The sequence below is a fragment of the Podarcis cretensis genome, assembly GCF_951804945.1.
Source record: "Podarcis cretensis genome assembly, chromosome: 2".
In the NCBI taxonomy this organism is placed as follows: domain Eukaryota; kingdom Metazoa; phylum Chordata; class Lepidosauria; order Squamata; family Lacertidae; genus Podarcis; species Podarcis cretensis.
Window position 1 is genome coordinate 94935823 of NC_137171.1, and position 21244 is coordinate 94957066.

General features: G+C 40.9%; 1 long non-coding RNA gene across 1 annotated transcript; it reads right to left on the bottom strand.

The window, feature by feature from the left end:
- Nucleotides 1-15756: 15756 nt before the first annotated feature.
- LOC307210520 lies at nt 15757-20165 on the bottom strand. Its single transcript, XR_013836052.1, has 3 exons — nt 20074-20165; nt 19894-19974; nt 15757-15848 (listed from the first exon to the last, which is right to left on the bottom strand). It is a non-coding gene; the product is annotated as an uncharacterized lncRNA (long non-coding RNA).
- Nucleotides 20166-21244: the final 1079 nt, after the last annotated feature.

Below are 21244 nucleotides of genomic sequence, written 5' to 3' on the forward strand. Positions count from 1 at the left end.
TCAGCTCACATCACGGCCAACTGCAATCCTAAACTCTACTGTGCTTCATCTCTGCTAACTATCTCAAAGCTCAGGGAGAGACCCCTCCCATTTTCCATCTGGCACAGAGTCCCCTCTCTTTGGCTTTTCTAATGGCCTGTTACCTCCCCTTTGTCTTTGATTCATGGCTGAACTTCTGGGCAATTTCCTGAACATGGGAAGCTTGGTGGGCTTGTATTTTAACATGTTACTAAATCCAGTGCCTGGCAGCCAATTTTAAAACTACACTCATCCATTACATTCTATCACGAATCAGACCCAGAAATTTAGGGGAATCCACCCACAAACCTTGGCACCCACAACTCATAACAATATATTTTGAAGCATAATCTGTTGCCTGAAGCCTAGTTAAGATTTTCCAAATGTTGCAGTCAAAAATAAAATAAAGGTGGGCTTGTTTGTAAAGCGAACATGTGCAAGACCTCTGCCCAGATTAACAACAGGAGGAATTACTCCTCTTTAATGAGGTGTAAATTTTTGCCAGAGGCAACATTTCAGATTTTAGTAAAGAAGGCCAAAGAGAGCTGGTGGGATGTAGAATTCAACGAAGCCCCCAAGGCTGCCGATGGATATCCTCAAGGTGGAATTGCTAATGCAAACCAACAACCCTTCACCCCACAAAACTGTACTTATAATAAGCTGTCTTTTCCTATTAGGAAAAAATATCCACATAAGAACAATAACAGTATACTAAGAATAGAGAAGATTTTGGGTTGGATCAAGACATCCCCTTCTGCAAATGGAAGAGTTCATTCCACTCACAGAATGGACTTTAAGCCAGTTGAGGCTTTCAATAGTGAAGGGAGGGGGGAATTTAACAAGTCCCTTTCCTCCTGCAGCCTCCCACACAAATTACTGCACTGTTCTGCATGGTCTCCTAAACCTCAAGTGTATATTTCAGTAATATAAATGTCTGTAGGAGAAAATGGTGAAAATTGCTCCCTGACTTTGTCCAGTGAAAGCATCCAGTTAGCAAATTTCTACTCATTATATAATGCTTGGTTGTATCCAGACTTACTAGGAGTGAATCTCCACCAATATATGTAGGTGTGTGTATGTGCCTGTGCATCTGTGCATTTGTGAGTATCTATGCATTTTTGTACATATTGGTTGGATAACTGCATTGCAAAATTAGAAGAAGTGTGCATTTCATAGGATTACTCAGTTTCAAGTTGCACATTGTTTCAGAAAGTGCAAATTTTCTTGTTCTTTTTTCTTACCTTACCTTTTTGTCCTTTTGATTTTATTTGTTCCAGATATTATTTTGCAAATTAAGTGCAAATTAAGGAAGTTTGCCTTTCAATGCAAACAATCCTATTTTCCCTGCATCTCTAATTGGTGGTGCCACTGCGATGGCAATCACAGCTGAAACTTCAGCAGTAGAAGGAATGATTCCAAAGCCAACAAGTCCAGTTGAAAGAGAATGCTATATTTGTGTCTTCTGTTGTCTTGTGTTTCTTGGAAACAGGCTAATCCAAAATAATTTCTCTAGACAGCCTCTGAAACCCAGCTTCCACAGTGACAAAAAAATGGTTGATCTTGTGCAGGCTTCCTCAACCTCAGCCCTCCAGATCTCCAGATGTTTTTGGTCTACAGCTCCCATGATCCCTAGCTAGCAGGACCAGTGGTCAGGGATGTTGGGAACTGTAGTCTCAAAACATCTGTAGGGCTGAGGTTGAGGAAGCCTGATCTTGTGCATGCACTTTGGGTTGAGAGGGAAGCCATGGGGGTGACATACCTTTCGCCAATGCATTGGTCCTTGTTTTCTTATGCACTGAAATTCTGAAGTGATGCATGCTGTCATCCTTTTCCAATGAGTGATCATAAAGTTTAATCAAATTGTTTGAGTACCTTGCTCGGCTGCTGATATAATAACTAATCGGAACCATATGGAGACAACAAAAGGTAACCGAAACCCCATAAATGGTGATTAATCCACCCAATCTGCCACCCGTAAACCAATTAGTGCTCCATGTTTCACAGCAGGAAGCCTCATCCAGAAAAAGGGGGAAAGGAAAGTCTCCATAATTCAGTTGACAGCACATTTTCTTCTCAAGTGAAAATGTGAAAACTGCTGTTCACACCTTAATCACATTTTTGTAGGTATTTGAAATCCGTGCCCAAAAAAATCCCTCAAAAATTCATTTTAAAAGTTTCTGACCAGTATTTTGATGAAGCCCTGCTAGCTTACACAGCAATAGTGCCAAGCGTATTTCCCCAGGGACAGCATTCCACAGAGGGGGATCCAACACTGGATCTTGAACGAAGTACACAGAGAAGGTCCTTTGATGAATGCCCTGTAGAGTCTGGAACTCAATCTAGAAAATCAGACTTGTCCAAGATAGTCTTCAGTTGGTTTGTGGCCACCTGATCACCCTGCCAGGGAAAGAGAGATTTCTAAAAAGTTGTAAAAGTTTTCAGTTAATCTAGATAAAATCCTCCACATTGCAAACTTAAATGTGTTAATATATATGCACTCACTCTAAATCTAGAAGGATTCTGTTTAATAAGGATATGGATTTAATATATTTAAGATGGATTCTGTTTTCTAAAACACAGGGAATGATGCTACTTTAATTACTACTTTTTTAGAAAAAATCCTTTTTATTGACTTTTTTTAAGTATCGTAAGGAAAAAATTCATGTGCTCATAAGCACAACAAACAAAAATAGGCAACAATTTCCAAGCATTCGTGCTTGTTCTGTTTTACGGGTTCTGGCATTCTGCATCTGTAGCATTTGGCAGCAGCCCTATCTCTTTCTTTGTCTGTCCTGTATCATTGTGATTCAGTTTGTTATTCGGTATTAGGGGAAAGGCCATAACTCAGTGTTAGAGCATCTGCTTTGCTTGCAGAGGGTCCTAAGTTCAATCCCTGGCCTCTCCAGGTAGAGCTCAACTGCCGTAATGCCTCTAGGTGGATTTGCTACAGATGAAGAGCTTCACACATAGATGAGGACTATTGGGAGCGGGGGCTGGAGTGCAAGTGATGGTAATATTCCTCTCACCTTGCTCCCTTTTCAAAACAATGGTTCCTCCTCAGTGGTAAAGGGACTTACTTTTGAGTGGACCTGCATAGGCTTACGCTGATATATATGAGCAGAAAGCAATCCTCATCGTAAAGATTTGTTGAAAATGAGTGTTGGGACTAGCAAATAGAGGCTCACTTTCAGACTCTGCGACTTTCATATTGATCGGTTAGGAGGGGGAAATCTATGCCAATGAGCCTAACGGGGCAGATTGATCAAAAGAAAAATGGACAGATAGTTGTTTTTATTATTATTCCCTCCCACCTTTAACAAATGTGATTCACTAGAAAACTGAAAAGTAGATAAATGACAAAATATGTTTTTAATGATGCTTTCTTGAGGCTAAATGCATTTCTGACCACCACCACCCCAGTCAGAGCTATAAGCTAATCAGATCAGCTTTGCAAAAAGCATTTTGAAGCAGTAGAATGTGGGGCAGACAGAGAGGACTATTCTTCATGCCCCACTTCATGTCAAGAAGTCAGTAGCCTCTCAGGGTGTTGTTGACACCTTGACTAGGCTCATTTCTGATGTGAAGTGATTTTATGGCCAGGTGTAAATCTAGGTGTAGACTAAATTTAGTAATTAGGAAATAAGTCTATAGGAAATGGCAAGCTGCAGACAGCGGGAGTCAAAAGCAGGAAAAAAATGTATTGGAAAGGGAAAACAGGAGTCAAAAGCAAGAGAAAGCAAGGCAATCCTAAATATTATATTAATTATATTATTATTATTATATTATATTATATTATATTATATTATATTATATTATATTATATTATTAATTATGGCTGAGAAGGGCATAATATGCTGCAATTGAAAGATGTGTGGGATAGAGGTTTTGAGTTTCATTAAATACCCTTCATAATTTCAGCATTACTTTTGGGTAACTATTAGAGGCGGTGCAGGGAATTTCCCGGAAATAAATAGACTCTCCTCCCTTCAACCTATATTCTTTATTTGCAAACCATATCATACCCTCCAACATTTCTCTAATGAAAATAGAGATACCCTGCCGGAGGTGAGAGTTCACGAGGCCCTCATGCTACCAGTTTGCCACCAGGCCCGTGCGCCTCTTTCCTGGCTCATGTTGGCAGCAGCCACTAAGGAAGCCACCATCGCTGCTTCGCCTTCCTGCATCGTTCCGGCTGCCCAGATTCTGAAGTCTGTGAGTAGCAGCAGGGCTGAGAGAACTAGAGAAGGCAGTGGTGGGGGACTCCTGACAAGAGACCTGGGTGGCGGCTGTGGCTTTCGGGAGCCACACTGGTACTGGAGCTGCCAGAGCCCATCGTGTGCCCAGAGCTGCCCCTCTGCCTTGGGTAGGTGGGGGGTGAGCAGGTGATTGTCCCCCCCAAGCCCAACAACTCATGGCAATCACCCCAAAAGTAAAGCTCAACAACATCTTGACATATGGCAATCCTAGCTGGGGGGATTTTCACTGGGATCACAGCTGGGAAAGGAGCATTACACTTCCTCTCCCCATACCCTGGGGTCCCAATCCCAAATGCCTTCCATGCATAAATAAAATGAACTGTTGATGTCATTGCATGCTACACATTTAATGTTATGGGTAGCTAGGTCCTAAGATTTGCATAGAAATGACTGAGAGGGTATTCTCCAAGGTGAGCTCAGTTTATTGTCCAAGACAAGACTAAGGAGACTAATTTTGCTCCCCTACAATAGTTTGGTCTGTTGATCTGTTGCCATGACCCAGTTAGAAGAAAAACAACCAGTTTGATCTTTTAATTGGGCAAGAGCTGAGGAGTGTTAGAACCATTGCCTTGTTCTCTGACAGTGACACGCAAGAAGTCAGCAACAAGGTTAACAAAAAAAGAGTACTATTTGGAATGGCTTCATTCCTAGGCTATTAGCTTGGTAAATTAGAATGCAAGGCTCAGTCCTAACCCTTAGTTCTGCGAGATGCCATCTATTTCCCAATGTCTGTGCAGTTATAACCTTTTCACGAAAAAGGGCCACCTCTATAGAATCCTAGCCCAAAGAAAATTCGTATCTCTATTTACATTATCTCAGTGCCGTACTTAACATGCTATGTGCAGTGTCTACATAAGAAGCAGAAATTGCAAAATAATGTACTTCTTTCCTAAAAGAAGTAAGGCACAGAGAGATTATTAGTGTGAGGTGCAGTGCAAGGTCATGCTGACAATCCTGGCATGGGGGAACAGGAATTGCCCAGATATGTGCATGGCAGGACTCAAGGCTACTTATTGACAGACATTTGTTTGTTGTGGTATCTGTGCAATTTGTGCAGTATGTTCATGCCTTGTTCATTCCGTATGCACTGTGTGAGTACAAGAGTAATTTTATTTTCATAAGGGAGGAAAATGTGTCATTTTCATTTAGACTTTAAAAATATTTTAAAAATGGATATGCTTTGATTTACATTTATTAAATGATTTAAAATTATGCCTCTTAAATGCTTCATTGATTAAATTGCTGAAAATGCATGGGGAGAAAAAAATACTTCTGCTGGCATTTCTGCTAACAACCGTTTGCCACCTCAACTTATAAAAGTACCTGAAGAATCCAGATTGCACTCGTATATTTCTTCAGCTGTCAAAATATTCATTTATAAATATGAATGGGCTTGTTCTGAGAGCTGTGATTGAAATGCAGCTTCATTTTTGCAAACATAATTTTAGTATTCATTTGTTAAACCAACTTTCTGAATTCTCAAAAAAAAAAAATGTGTGTAGAAAATGGAGTAGAAACCACTTCACTCTTCCGTGGAAGCAAATACCTGATTTTTTTAAGGAGGAAAAATGTATCAGTGGAAAAATAAATGCACTGCTATGTTTTGTTCATCCAATCTATTTGTATTTACAGACTAAAGATCCTTAACCTGGACTTAGAAGATAGTAATACACAGGAATCATATATATTTAGAAACAAAGATAAACATTGCTTATAAGGAGCAACCTTTACTTTATTTTGCCAAAAGCTCCACTCATATGGAAACTCCGGCACTGGGTTTTCATCTATTCATGTTGTGTGTCTTCTTGTAAAAGTCAATATGTCACTATTTTTCTGTATGTCAGTATGAAGGCTGATTGGAGTGTTGACTTTAAAGACAGGTCAAAAAGTCATAGAGAAGAAAAGCAACAACCTTTACTAGAATGGAATGATGCTAAATGTCACAGAACAAAAGATTTAGATGCAATTTGGTGAAGTGACATGCAAAAATGTTTAGACGGCAATGCTTACAGGACATGCTTTAAATCATGTCAGACTTGAGGCTAACATTGCTACCCTGCAAAAATCACACCCAACACTGAATGCACAACTAGGCCATGCACTAATATATAGTGTTGTTAATTGAAGACATTTAAAAAATCAGCATTCCGTCTATTTATGAAGACTGAAGAAAAGATTGGCAGCACAGAGTCAATGGTATTATGCTTCCAAAGAGTGCCTGGTCCAAGCAAACCAGACCTTTCAATTTGCTTAATCCTCTGTTCAAACCATTCACATCTTGGCTGTGACCCAATAGCAAATTCAACTATTATCTTTCACTACACCTCATTTTTGTCCTTGAAGTTGACTTAGTCCTTTTCAGCAACACCTGAACTGTCACCTGACAGATGGCCAATACAGATACAAGCCATAATTAGAACACTGATCCTTGATCTGTCTGGTTCACTGGGTGGAATCCTGGCATATAGTATTTTAAAACCATTGCAAATCCTTGACCTGCAAATTGAGAATCTCCACCCCCCCCCCCGTTGTGGTTTGATCAACGCCTTCATGCCATTATTTAGATTTTTCGGGGGGTTTTTTGTTCCACCGATACAATTATGTTGAGAATATATTACATTGTGTTTAGAAAATAGAGAAGACAGCTGTTTACTTTTATTATAAGCCTATTCGTAACATGATAATTGTATCCACATATTTAAAGCTACAAATATACATAATAATAAAGGTAAAGGACCCCTGACAGTTAAGTCCAGTCGCGAACGCCTCTGGGGTTGCGGCACTCATCTCGCTTTATTGGCCGAGGGAGCCGACGTTTGTCCGCAGACAGTTTTTCCGGGTCATGTAGCCAGCATGAGTAAGCTGCTTCTGGCGAAATCAGAGCAGTGCACAGAAATGCCGTTTACCTTCCCGCCGGAGCAACACCTATTTATCTACTTGCCCTTTGATGTGCTTTTGAACAGCTAGGTTGGCAGGAGCTGGGACTGAACAACGGGAGTTTACCCTGTTGCGGGCATCCGAACCACCGACCTTCCAATCAGCAAGCCCAAGGCTTAGTGGTTTACACCACAGTGCCACCGCATCCCACATACATTATAATAAGAGAAGATAAAGTGTTGGGATATACTTGGAGCACTGTGTCCAGTTCTGGGCACCACAATTTAAGAAGGATATTGACAAAATGGAGGAGGGCAACCAAGATGATCAAGGCTCTGGAAACAAAGCCTGAGGAGGCATGGTTGAGGGTGGACACTCCTTCAATGGAGGTTTTCAAGCAGAGTTTAGACATGCATGATCTAGTTGAGATTCCTGCATTGCAGGGGATTGGACTAGATGACCCTCACTGTACCTTCCAGTGCTATAATTCTAATGTTCTATGGGTTTCTCTTAGCCATGGTGGATAATTTGTTTGTGTGCAAGTGCTAAACAGAGCAAACATAATCTCAGGGTGTTGGCTATTGCATGCCTAAATTTCCAACTCTAGGCCAATGAATCATGAGCCTGAACTGCTGACACGCCCTGCCCCTACAGATCCCTTGTCACCCCAGGGATGCTGCTGTCAGGAGGCCAGGTCTATGGCGCTGTCCTCCTTGTTGGTCTCCCATCTAGGCACTAACCTCACCAGACCTGCTTAGTTTTAGCAAAGTTTCCAAATCAGGTGCTCTCTGACCATACCCTTAAATCTAACCATAATAGACTGTTACAGCCAACACATAAAGGAGTCCTGTGTCACCTTAAAGACATGAGGGAAGGTTACTAGATGTCCCCGTTTCCCTGGGACAGTCCCCAGATTTATAAATCAGTCCCCTGACAAAATCCTCTTTAGTAGGAAGTTGAAAAGTGTCCTCGGATTCATTGAAAAAATCTAGTAATCTTACTTAAGGTCTCTAGTCTATGAGCTTTATGCCACACAACACACCTGTTGATTCTTAAACTGATATCTGTTAGATAGACCAATGTAAATGTGAATTATGCAATACCATTTGAATGCAGATATTTCAAAGCTAGTTTTCAGAATTCTGGAAAAGTTTAGCTAATTTGGAGAGGCAACTGCAATTATGCAAGATATTGTGCTGTGTACTCACATTTTTAAATGGTATATTTTAAGGAAGAATATGTGCAATGTATTACCATAAATTTAATTTACTTTGTGAAACAAAATGCAAATCAATGTACCTAAACTGTAGGAACTTTATACTTGACTGTGTTGTGTTACTACAGCTGAGAGTTAACCGACTTAATATGGTAATAGATGCAGGAGTAAACAAATTCAGATACACATTCTGTGCTAGACCCAGAAAGCATAGTTTGATAGCATTGTTTTTCATCCTGCCCATTCTAAGTAGGCTGTATTTTTGCACATGGATTTTTTATAGCATAACTCTAAAGGGACTGGGATTTGAAAATGCACATTCAAACTTTTAAATAATTTTGGCAGCTCTTCTGCTAAAGGGGGCAAGTATTCAGAAGATCCAGATTGGTGGAGACACTAAGCAATTTAAAAATCTATTAAAAATCATGAGTGTTATTAAATGAAAATATTTAGGCACCCATTCGATATTTGCCTGCACGGGGAAACTTCACTGAAGCTTTTCCTACATGTCGTCCTGCAGACACAGATACAGTTTGGTTTGTTTGTTTTAAATCCATCTTTTATCCTTAGCTGCATTCTCAGAGGTGGCATATAAAAAATGGTCTCAGTAACTCTCACTTTAAGATCTTAACATCATCCCTGAGGGAGTCCCTGTTAGATGATCTATATGGGACTCCCTCTTCCATGAGAGAAATTCCTTGTCAACCTATATAAGAATAAGGGGTTGCAAGCTACAGGTTACCCAAAGTTGTCTCTGGAGTCCTAACACCCTGCTCTCATTAAAAATAAAATATCTATTCAAGTTGAAGGAGCATATCTTTTTTCAAGAATGGGAAACTAAGGAGGTTTCACATGGTGTTTTGATAAAAAGACACCTCATCACTTTCCCGAATGTATTAGCCATAATATACAAAATCTCAGGAGGGATTTGTATGTGCCAGTATAAAAGTGTCCCATCTTCATACTTTTCTAGAAATTAGAATGCTTTGGATAATGTGTATAAAATTAGAGCTATCAAGTACCTGAACCGTTTTGGTACTCCTTGAGTGAGTGAGTGAGTGAGTGAGTGAGAGAGTGAGCAACTAAAGGAAGAATAGTCCTAGGTTGGTATTTAAGAACACCAAAGGAGCAATCCTACATCCATCCATTCTGTCCCATATGGGACACCTCCAAATCAGATATGTTTTTGGATCCAAATGTGAATCCTCTTCACTGCTACCCACCTTCCCAAACGTGGCTCACAACCTGATCCTAGTTGCTGTTTCCTGGGATGCGAGTCATTTTTGAAAGTTAACTATGTCAATGTAGATATTTTCTTACATATAATAAGAATGTAAGACTATCACCACTGTTCTCATTGACTGTTTCCCAAGTGTATAAGGGCAGGGGTGGGGCAAGGTTTCTCTGAGAACAATGTTAGGGGAGCAGGGAGGAAAGCAAGCAAGGGCAAGTTAACATGACAAGTTAAATCAAGTGGCGATTCACAGGAGAAAAAGGGGCACATGGAATGGATTGGGAGTAAAGAGGACATCTGAAGGACTAAGAGGGAATGTGCGAAGGAGGGAGAGGTGGTTGGGTGTGACAGCTGGAAAGGATGAGGAACTAAGGAGAAGAAAGCTGGCAGTGGGTGGGATGGAATGGGGTGTCTGCAGTGCTGCCAAGGAGCAAGACAGAACATTTAAAAGAATGGAGGGGACTATGGGTCAGAGCGAGGGAGGAACTTTTACATCCCTGAATTTTGTCCCTGTGTGACCCGGTTTTCTCTGTGCTGGCTATTACTATAAATGGTGTGTCTGGCAAGAGGAGTGAGAATGTCCCTTAGAATCATATTACAGAGGTACCTTGGGTTACAGACGCTTCAGGTTACAAACGCTTCAGGTTACAGACTCCGCTAACCCAGAAATAGTACCTCAGGTTAAGAACTTTGCTTCAGGATGAGAACAGAAATTGTGTGGCTGCAGCAGGAGGCCCCATTAGCTAAAGTGGTACCTCAGGTTAAGAACAGTTTCAGGTTAAGAACGGATCTCTGGAACAAATTAAGTTCTTAACCCGAGGTACCACTGTATCAGGGTCAGGTCAGCCATCTGTGTGTATGACAAGTGGAAAGTAAGAGGAACTGAATTCAGTCCTGTCTTCCCTTCTTTCAAACATATGATTCATTCTATTGATAATTGCTTCTGCACCTGTATATCCACAGATTGGTGAAGTAGCATATATACAAATTATAGAAAGAGTATATCATACATATATTATTTCTCCCACACCCATTATTCTTGCCTTTGATTGCCTTGAAAAGAAACTTTTCACAGCCTCCGCTAAAGTTCTAAGAGCTGTTTAAAGTCACCTTTTTTTTCCAAGAGAAAAATTAAATGAGGAACTATTTCAAAGCATCGTATTTCAAAGGACTACTGCTAACGACAACTTCCAATGTCTACAAAAATTTACATTTGAATATGTCGTTGCAAAGATGGCAAAACCCACAAGCAAATAAACAACAACCATGATTTGGTCCAAGAAGAATATCTGAAAGAATTTGCTTCCATTTTCCAGCATAGTGATGTTAAGTCCTCATCAAAGTAGCTTTGATATACATGCAGGCGTTAAATTTCTTTGAGGGGCACTAGATCAAACTCTTCAATAGTTGTTTTCAGTGAATCAACAGTGAACCTGTTATTTAATAGTAATGAATTACCTCCAACATGGGACGCGGGTGGCGCTGTGGGTAAAAGCCTCAGCGCCTAGGGCTTGCCGATCGAAAGGTTGGCGGTTCGAATCCCCGCGGCGGGGTGCGCTCCCGCTGCTCGGTCCCAGCGCCTGCCAACCTAGCAGTTCGAAAGCACCCCCGGGTGCAAGTAGATAAATAGGGACCACTTACTGGTGGGAAGGTAAACGGCGTTTCCGTGTGCTGCGCTGGCTCGCCAGATGCAGCTTTGTCACGCTGGCCACGTGACCCGGAAGTGTCTCCGGACAGCGCTGGCCCCTGGCCTCTTGAGTTAGATGGGCGCACAACCCCAGAGTCTGTCAAGACTGGCCCATACGGGCAGGGGTACCTTTACCTTTACCTTACCTCCAACATGTGGCTTTTTATTCACTTTGGGGCAATTTGTTCCCCACACTATAGAGATATCATCTGCAATACTATGGGATAGGTGATCCACATTGGAATCCCCTATTCCAGCTGCACCTGTCTCAGTATGCTAAAACTGCCACATGACCAGCTCATTTCTTCTGATACTCCCAGCTGCAGACATTAAAACCGCAAAATGGAAACTATACTACAAAGAAGCAACCACACCACAGCACACGTAGAAATCTTGCTGGAGTTTTGTATATATATTGCAGCAGGCCTCATACATAAATAGCCTGATAAGATTAAGGTTGCAAAAAAGAAAAGAAAAGCAATTTAAGATTTATCACTCCTGGAAAACAGAGCTATTTTGAGTACAACCTTCCATGCAGCCAACATGGAGTCATGAGTTTAATGTAAGCAAGGTCTAACTCTAACTTACTTGGAGAAGAAGCAAGAAGGGAGAAAAAGCCTGAGAAACAGTGTTATCTACAAGTAATCTACTCAAGAAGGAATCAGCAAAGGAAGAATAGTTTTCCCTTTTGTCTGTTGCTCTCCTCCCCATCAGTTCAGGTTATTGCAAGTGTTGTTTGTCTCCCAACAAATCTGGCCTTAGAGTGCATTTATACAATGATTTATGTCACTGAATGGTGCTTATGATCCTCCTTCAATCAGCTCCCTATTTGTTTACTTACTGATTTATTTCCTTACTGAAGGGTTTTAGAATCAACCTGGACAGATTTAAAAGGGAAGTAGAACAATTCATGGAGGATAAGGCTGAGAATGGCTACTAGTCGTGATGGCTGCGTGCTATCTTTAGGAAATGAAGCCATATGCCTCTACCACTTGCTGGGTATTTGACTTATCAAAGAATCATAGAAATGTAGATTTGGAAGAGACCCAGAGGGTCATGCAGTGTAGTCCTACCCCTGCAATGCAGTGACCACAGCAAATGAATCCCTGACAGATGGCCATCCAACCTGTTAAAAACTTCCAATGAATGAGAGTCCATCACCTTCCAAGGGAGTCTGTTCCAGTGTTGATCAGCTCTTACAGTCAGAAAGTATTTCTTAATGTTTAGTTGGAATCTCCTTTCTTCTATTTGTGTTCTGCTTGTGGGCTTCCAAATGACACCTGTCTGGATGCTGTGGGAACAGAATGCTAGACAAGGGAGACCAGGGCCAGATTAAGAGCTTTAGAGGCCATAAGCGCTTAAAAGATTTGGGTGTCCTGTATATATCAAATTCAAAATATAAACAATAATAAACCATAAAATAAAATTCTATTTTTCAAAATGAAACAAAACCTACATCAAGATGGAAAATACAGTGGTACCTCTGGTTACGTACTTAATTCGTTCCGGAGGTCCATTCTTAACCTGAAATTGTTCTTAACCTGAAGCACCACTTTAGCTAATGGGGCCTCCCGCTGCCGCCACGCTGCCAGAGCACGATTTCTGTTCTCATCATGAAGCAAAGTTCTTAACCCGAGGTACTATTTCTGGGTTAGCGGAGTCTGTAACCTGAAGCGTATGTAACCTGAGGTACCACTGTAATGTATATTTTTGTATACTTTCACTTTATATTTGAAAAAACAAATCTCCTATTTTTTCTAATTGCAAGTCTTTGATCAGATCCTCAAAATTAATCTTACATAACACAGCTACTTCTATACTTAGTAGAGATAAGGCACCTGGCCTGTCTTGTTGCACAGTTGTTTTGTTGGGATTTTTTTTTTTTTTAGTATACGTCAACTGAGAAAAGGAATGTTCAGCTGAGCAATTTACCATTAATGTTAACGTTCTGGTAATGGAACATTTCTGTAGCTCCCCTTCCCTTGATGCCCTTAGGATGTTCTTATTTTGCTTAATGGTTATCCAGCCCTTAGACAGGCCTTTGGTCTGATCCACCAGAGCATCTCTTAGGTTCTGATGTATCCTACCTTTCTCTCATACTGTGCCCTAAATGGTTCAGTACATATTAAAACAACTGACATCAGTCACTAATTTACATAGTATTATGTTGCCTAAGAAAACAGACAGAGCTAAAATTAAGGTTTTAAAAAGAAGAATCAGCTAGCATTTTAAGATGGTTGCTGAGGAAGATGGATTTCCTGGGAGAGGAATTTTACCACCTAGGTGCCACCACACTCTGTGAGGTGAGTGAGGTTGAGAGACTTCAAAGAAGTGTGACTAGCTCAAGATCACCCAGCAGCTGCATGTGGAGGAGCGGGGAAGCAAACCCGGTTCACCAGATTACGAGTCCACCACAAAGAAGGTCCCTTCACATATTCCCACCAGACATACTTTAGATAAAGGAATGTGGAATGCAGGTGAGTCTCTCCCGCTTACCTCAGAAAACAGACTATTAGTGTGCTAAAGGTGACAATGAGCACTTGGAATTTACCACAGAAGTTAATCAGGAGCGAGCAGAAAGAGCTTTCCAGGTCAGGTGGTCCTACTTTCTGTCAAGGTTGCTGTTGCTTAGTGGGAGGTAAGTAGCTCAGCAAATACACCAGTGAAGCCAATCCAGTGTTCCTGCTGCTGTGTCTGCACCACACTGGCCTCCTTGCCTTCTTACTCCTCTCAGTAAGCAATAGCAATTTCCGCCCCCGCCCCAGCCTCCAGTCCTGGAAAGCTGGCATAGCAGCTTTGACTTGTTCAGCAAGCTACTTCTGAGAAGTGAAATTAAGGCTGCAAAGGAAATATGTTCCAAGTGACTGGTCTGCTCAGAATTCTTTACTGCAGCAATATGCACTAATTCAATTTTCTGTTTGCTTCTAAAACATAAAAAAGGTAAAAGTAAAGGACCCCTGACCATTAAGTCCAGTTGCGAACGACTCTGGGGTTGCGGTGCTCATCTCACTTTACTGGCCAAGGAAGCTGGCATTTGTCTGCTCCGCAGACAGTTTTTCTGGGTCATGTGGCCAGCATGACTAAGCTGCTTCTGGCGAAACCAGAGCAGCGCATGGAAATGCCATTTACCTTCCTGCTGGAGCGGTACCTATTTATTTATTTTCTTGCACTTTGACGTGCTTTCAAACCCCATGTAAATTGTGCTGCAGTATCCACTTTTGAGGTAACTAAAGTATGAGCTTCTCAAGGAACAGATGCAGTTGGACAAAAGCTCTCCTGGGCACTCTCGCCATCTGTATGCCTCCTGCACCAAAGCTGGGCCAAGGAGCATGCCCATACAGCATGCCTGATTCTTCAGGGACAGTGCACCCCATTCTAAACAGGCTGTCATCTAGTTTCCCACATGTCTACCAGGGCCACGCTTGCCTCATGTGGATTCAACTTTATTATTATTATTATTATTATTATTATTATTATTATTAGCCCATATCCAGTCCTTCACTGTTTTCAGGCACTGCTTTAGAAATTGCATAACCACCCTGTCATTGGATGGGAAGGCGGAACAGAACTATTGCTGAAGGAAGAGACCACATGCTGCTGTTACCAAATGCCACATTTCTGAATGATACGTTTTTCATGTATTAAAGGGGGCAAGACTGAAACCTGCCAGATATTGCAACCCAATGAGCATGGCTTAAGCAAAGCCCATTGATGCTTGGACCATCCTTTGAAACTTACTCTCCAAGAGGGTGTGGGACCACTTTCTCCCCATCCCAGAAAAGAAGTGAATATTGTGGAAACTGGGCTTTCTCACAACCTGCTGTTCACTTGGAGCACCTAATTCCTTCTCCTTTCTCTTTCTTCCTCCTTTGCATCTCCTTGTCAACACACCTGAGATAGGAAAGGAGAGGGCATCAAAGCTTTAGTAACACAGGACTGCAACATGCTCTGCTGACATGCAGCTTTCACCAACCTGGTCCCCTTAAATGCTTTGGACTACAAGTCCCATCATCCCTAACTGTTGGTCTTACTAGCTCAGACTGATGGGAGTTGTGGTCCAAATGATGTGGAAGGAAACAAGTTAGAGAAGATGAAGATAGAACAATCCACTGAGGCTTTGACTGCTCTATCACTTTCGAAGGCCAAGCAAACCTTATTTGGAAATATTTTCCCCCTCTAAAATATTAATGTGCATATAACTTACACTATTGAATCTGTCCAAAATGACTATATATCAATATTAATGCTTTTTGATTGTTATTTTAACCTGTCTTTCCACAGAGGGCTCATATAAAGTCTTATTTTGTCATTTTCTAAGAAGTTCTAGTGCTGATTCATCTTCTTTAAATCTTCTTTTCAACAGATCTTTGGAATTAAGACAAATGTTACAAATAAGGGATTAAACTAACAATTTATTTTAGTCTTCAGGGTTTTCCTCCTCCCTCCTCCCTCCTCCTTGTTGGTTTGGTCTTTTTTGCTGATTCCCTCAGCGTTTGAAGATTACCGAGCTGCACTTGCAAAGGCTTCCGTTGTCTTTTAAATCTTTTCATCTCATCTCATCTGCATTAAAAATTTAAACTTCCAACATTTAATAATGATGAAGAAGATTAATACTGGAGCATAAAGTGTGCAAGGAAATGTGTTTCCATTGTAGCCACTGATGGGCTAATAGTTCTAAAGGATATTTAAGCCATCATTTTTAATCATTGGGTTTTTAGAATATGTTCCTCCTATTTGTCACTTATATCATACTTTTGATGAAAAGAGACTTTCCTGTCATCTCATTCATCCTCACAACAAATCTACAAGACAATTTGTTTTCAATGCTATTTGTGATTAAGCCAACGCTGACAGCTTTGAGCCAAGGCCTCCCACCTGCAGTGAGTCCCATGTGTGAACTGACATTTAAAATTGGACCGGTCCAAAAACTTGCCCAAAAGTTGTTGGCCTGTGGTGTGGGAGAGAGGGCGCCAGACTTTTAAATCCTTTGATCTTCTACTTTCCTATATATACACATAGCCTGGTATTGAAATACTGATAAGTCTGTGGTAAACTATCCTGTTGTGAAAGCAGGAAGGGACAATGGACAAGCAACTGCTAACCCCCACCCCCTGCCCTCTAATGGCTGTTGGAGAAAGAAGGCTGAGTTTTTCCATTGCCAAAACATACAGTATGAGCATCAAGGTTTATAATTTGGTAAGAGAAAATACTTGAAATTTGTCAATTGCTTAGGGACTGCTTTTGTCCCTGCTTAAACACACTTTTGTTCTGAGTGGTGATCTGTGGGGATGATCCGATTATTTTGATAAGTAAGGCAGGCATCTTTGTCCCTCCAAAAATATTCTGTTGGCAGAAGAACAGGCGAATACACAAAATTAAAATGTTCCCTAGACTAGCACTGAAGAACTACAAAGAGGGATAAGAACCAAAATAAACAAGAGCTTGGAGAAATAATAACCTAAACATTGGGCAATGTGCTGCTGCTGTGAAAGAGGAACTGAGCCTATGAACAGATGAAGGCTTAGAGGATACAGTAGCCAGGAAGCTAGACAAGAAGTGTATGGTATCTCCTAATCAAAAACACAACAACAACAGGAAACTGGTCTCCTCTCAGATACTATCAAGTCCTGGGCTACCTAGTGACTGAACAATATATAATGCTATAACGGTATAACAGTAGTCACACTGCTGCTCCTCTTCTTTGCTCCTGTTGAGGCTTCCTCCTTTGGGGCAAATGAACAGTGAAAGCTATGAGAGTGAGGCGCCTTTTAGAGTTGGACTAGAAGAAACAAGAAATGAAGAAGTACGACCAGCTTCAGATAGGCAATGGAATAGGACAGGCTGGAAGGTTAAATCACAATGAAGGTCTCTTACTTTAAAGCACAGTAAAACAATTGTTGTTAGCTTATAACATAACACAAAGGAAAACAGAAACAAGGGGTTGGGGCAGCAGGAACTTGGACTTGGCAATAGGCACTCCACTGAGATGTGCCACACATCAGCAGGTGCCCAAGGATACAAATCCTTGGCACCAGCCTTGGTGCTAGCCAAAGCCTTTCTGCTTCTGTCTTCCACTAGCGCCAGCACTTTCAGTAGGCGTCTTGTCCTGTTCGGACATCACACCTACCTTTATGTTCCTCTCATGGGGCTACTTGAAACACATCACTTCATGGTGCTGCATGGCAGGACCAGCCCTTAGTATTGGTCAGTCTAACCAATATTGTCTATTCTGGCTGGTGGAAGTTCTCCAAAACCTCAAGAACACCTCTTGGCCATCCTTGCTACCTCAAATTCTGTTTTTAATCAGAAATTCTAGGGACTGAGCCTTAAGTCTTTCTGTGAGAGAGGGGGATATTATTTTGTTTTTGTTTTAAATATCTATTTTGTGCTTTTATCCTGTATTTTATCTTGTGAACTGCCCTGAGATCTTCAGATGAAGGGTGGTTTGTTTGTTTGTTGGTTTGTTTGTTAGTAGTAGTAGTAGAATGGAAACCATGTGCTTTAGAACTATAAGCCCTCCCATTCAAATGTGATTGCAATGTTCAAGCTAGGCATATAAGACAGGAGTTGGGATGTATTCCCTTATTGGTAACCTTCCATAGGGTGTGTGCAAGCAGTGGCAAGAGGCAAAACTGGGCAGAACACCTGATGATTGATGCCTTTGGACAGTGGCTACATTTCCACCATGCAAAAGTTATGGTGTTTCTGCAAACACACTCCACATTCCGATCTCTCCAGTTGTCCCATCTAGGTAAGCATTATTGCAGTTCAAGGAAAGATTTCAGCCAAGCAAGAGCACTCATAGAGGATCCAGAGCAGGGCCTGGGAAGAGACCTGAGGGCCAGTTAGAGTTATCTTAGGAAGAGAGAGAAGGAGGACAGAAATCCCCTGCTGAATAAGAAGAGCTTAGTATTTTTATTCCTGGTGTAGATTTAAGTTTGAACACCAGATGCTGACCATAAACTGCCTCAGTTTAATTTTAGGGAGATTTTTTAATTTGAACTTATATGAAATTTTGAATCTCACTTGGGTTCTGTTTCCTAGCTGGTACTTCTATTTCATAATTTATGGAGCATTCGATATTAAATTTAGCCCCCAGGTGCTCAGGAAGGACTACATTTACAGGAAAATGATCATGGTCCAAAATATATATACTCTTGAGTAGCCAAACTAAAACCAATACAAGTTTTCCTGAGGATTACTGCCTTCCATGGAAATATCCAAAAATGAATGTTAACCTTCCAAGAAAAGGGATGGATAAAAGTGTTATTATATATCCCAAAATGTGATTTAGCTTTTTCAGATTTGGAGCTGAATTATACAATGCAACATTTCATACATTCTTGCAGAACCTCATATCTTTTACATACATTTTTAATATAGTGACACTTCATAATTTTCCTCACAGTGCCATTATTACTTTATGCCTCCATTTCAGAGGAATATCGGACCAGTTATTCAGGAAAGTACATGTAGGTGACAATATTTTATGCTATTAAATGTCATGATCCCAAGTACTCTGGGCAGCAATAAACTATGTTTACACATAAACTGAAATTAATGAACATGACAGTAATTGCAACAGGTCTACTGAGAAAGGTAGCATTCTATTGAGTAGGTAGCATTCTTTTTCAATTGAGTTTTCTTTTAAATGGTTGTGCTTAGGACTGTAGCTTATACATTGTATAAACACTTTGGGGACAAAATGCATGTTACAAAGAAGACACCTGGCAATCTGCCAACTTTTTAAAAAAATCTGGAAAGCAATTGCATGAAGCTGCTACCACGAGCAGAGAAATGATGCAAGTTAGTGGGACTCCTTAACCCTTCATTTCCTGTTAAAGTTGTTTAGCTCAAGTTGTCTTCACCAACCTATTCCCCCCCCCAACCCCCAGAAGCTAGAAGTTATGAGATCACCCTATGTTTTACATGATAAGTAATAAAGCAGTAGGAGAAGGCAAGGGTTAAGCAGCAAAAATGGAAAGGATCAACCAGTCTCCACCATCAGTATTCTTTATTCTGAATCACAGCCCAAGGCTGTCTTTCAGGGTTGTTGTTTTTTTTTAAAAAAAAAGTCAAAATATTAGACTCTTTGTGTGTCTTCTGTGTAATATCTGTATTTACCATTATATTCCCTGCTCTCTGTTATAATCTGCAAGGTTGTGCTCTATGTATAGTGGAAAGTATAGGGTTTGTGTCCTAACTTTCTGTTTCTCAAATAAATGTTGAAAGGGTGCTGCTTCTGTTCTGGCCCACTTCTCTGTTCTATCACGGATGACTATGCATGCCTATTATACTCTGGAGGTAGTAAATTCCAGCTAATTAAACATTTATCACAACCCCCGATGTTAAATTAAACCATCTCCTGTGTGCTTTTCTTGACCTGCATATCAAAGAGAGTGCTGATAGGGCTAGTTTCTCACCCCCAAACCAGATTTGACACAATTTTCTGTAGATCATTTGCCGTGTACTGAACACAGACCTAGAGGGAGATTGTGGACTTGCAGAAATCATTATATATTATTGCCATTGTTATCATTATTACAGTGGGTTACAGCAATGCAAAATGTAAAAATACAATATTAAAATAAGTTTAAACAATTACAGTCCTAGTGCCCTTCTTATCAGGAAAGGATGTTCCATGTTACTGAAGGCGCCTCTGTCAATGCCTGTCATTCAGGCTTCCCTGCCCAGGCCAAGAGACATTTGGCAATCAATATTATTATTGTTTTTGTTGTTATAGTATGATATAAGCCATGTGGTCCCCAATTGGCTTACATCATACCTTCATAGCTATAGAAACCTGATCGTTTCTAAATCAGATAACTATATGCAATCAAAATCTGTATGGGATAAACAGGCAGGACATTTGAAAGTACAAGCCCCAGTCTGCGTGGGGATTGAGTCCTGGGTCATCATGTGTGACAGCGGAGTGGGCACAAGCCTGCTCCACCTGTTATGCCCGCTTTGCCAGCCACTTCTGAGTTGCCACAATGCACACAAGCATGGTTGTGCATCAGTTGGATGCACATAAATTGGCCATTGTCTGTATAGTGATCCTATAGAATGTAGGTGTAAATCATGCTGGTTCCAAAATCCATTCAGGAGTGGGGCTACTGCTGGCCCGACAGGCCATAGCCTAGCAGAGGGAAAGCAAGCCTTTATAATAGATTTAGTGCAGGCATAGGCAAACCCGGCCCTCCAGATGTTTTGGGACTACAACTCCCATAATCTCTGACCACTGGTCCTGTTAGCTAGGGAGAATGGGAGTTGTAGTCCCAAAACATCTGGAGGGCCGAGTTTGCCTAGGCCTGATTTAGTGTCTTAATGTCTTTCCCCCCATAAACTAGGGTTGTTGATAATAATAATAATAATAATAATAATAATAATAATAATAATAATAATTCCCCAGCCACTCTGGGTTGCTTACAGTATATCTAAAAACGAAACAAAAACATCAAGCATTGAAAACCTCCCAATATTTCAGCTATTTCTATGGAAATTCGCCAAAACCTAGACTTCCGACATGGGTTGCCCTAAGTCCGGATTTTCCAGGACCTGACTGTCATATTCCAGCTATGTGCAGGAAATTCCGGACGTATTGCAACCCTAGCATAAACTGTGAGGGCACATGTCTGGTTTTTAAATTTTTATTTTAAAGTGTGAATGTTTTTAATTTTATAATTTTATAAATACATTTATATTGTATTTATATTGTACTATTTTACTACCTTGTTGTTTCCCACCCTGAGCTCCTTTGGGTGGGGGTGGGGGAGTGCAAGAGAGAAAATCATAAAACAAACAAATTGATAAAAAAGCTAAAAAAAACACACAAAACTACAGGGACAATTCCTGTGGCCTTCTATCCATAGGAAAGTTGAGTGACTTTCTTTTCTTCTGTTCCTTCCTGCCTTCCAGGCAGCTAATTCCTTGCGGTGGCAAAGATGTGCTCACTG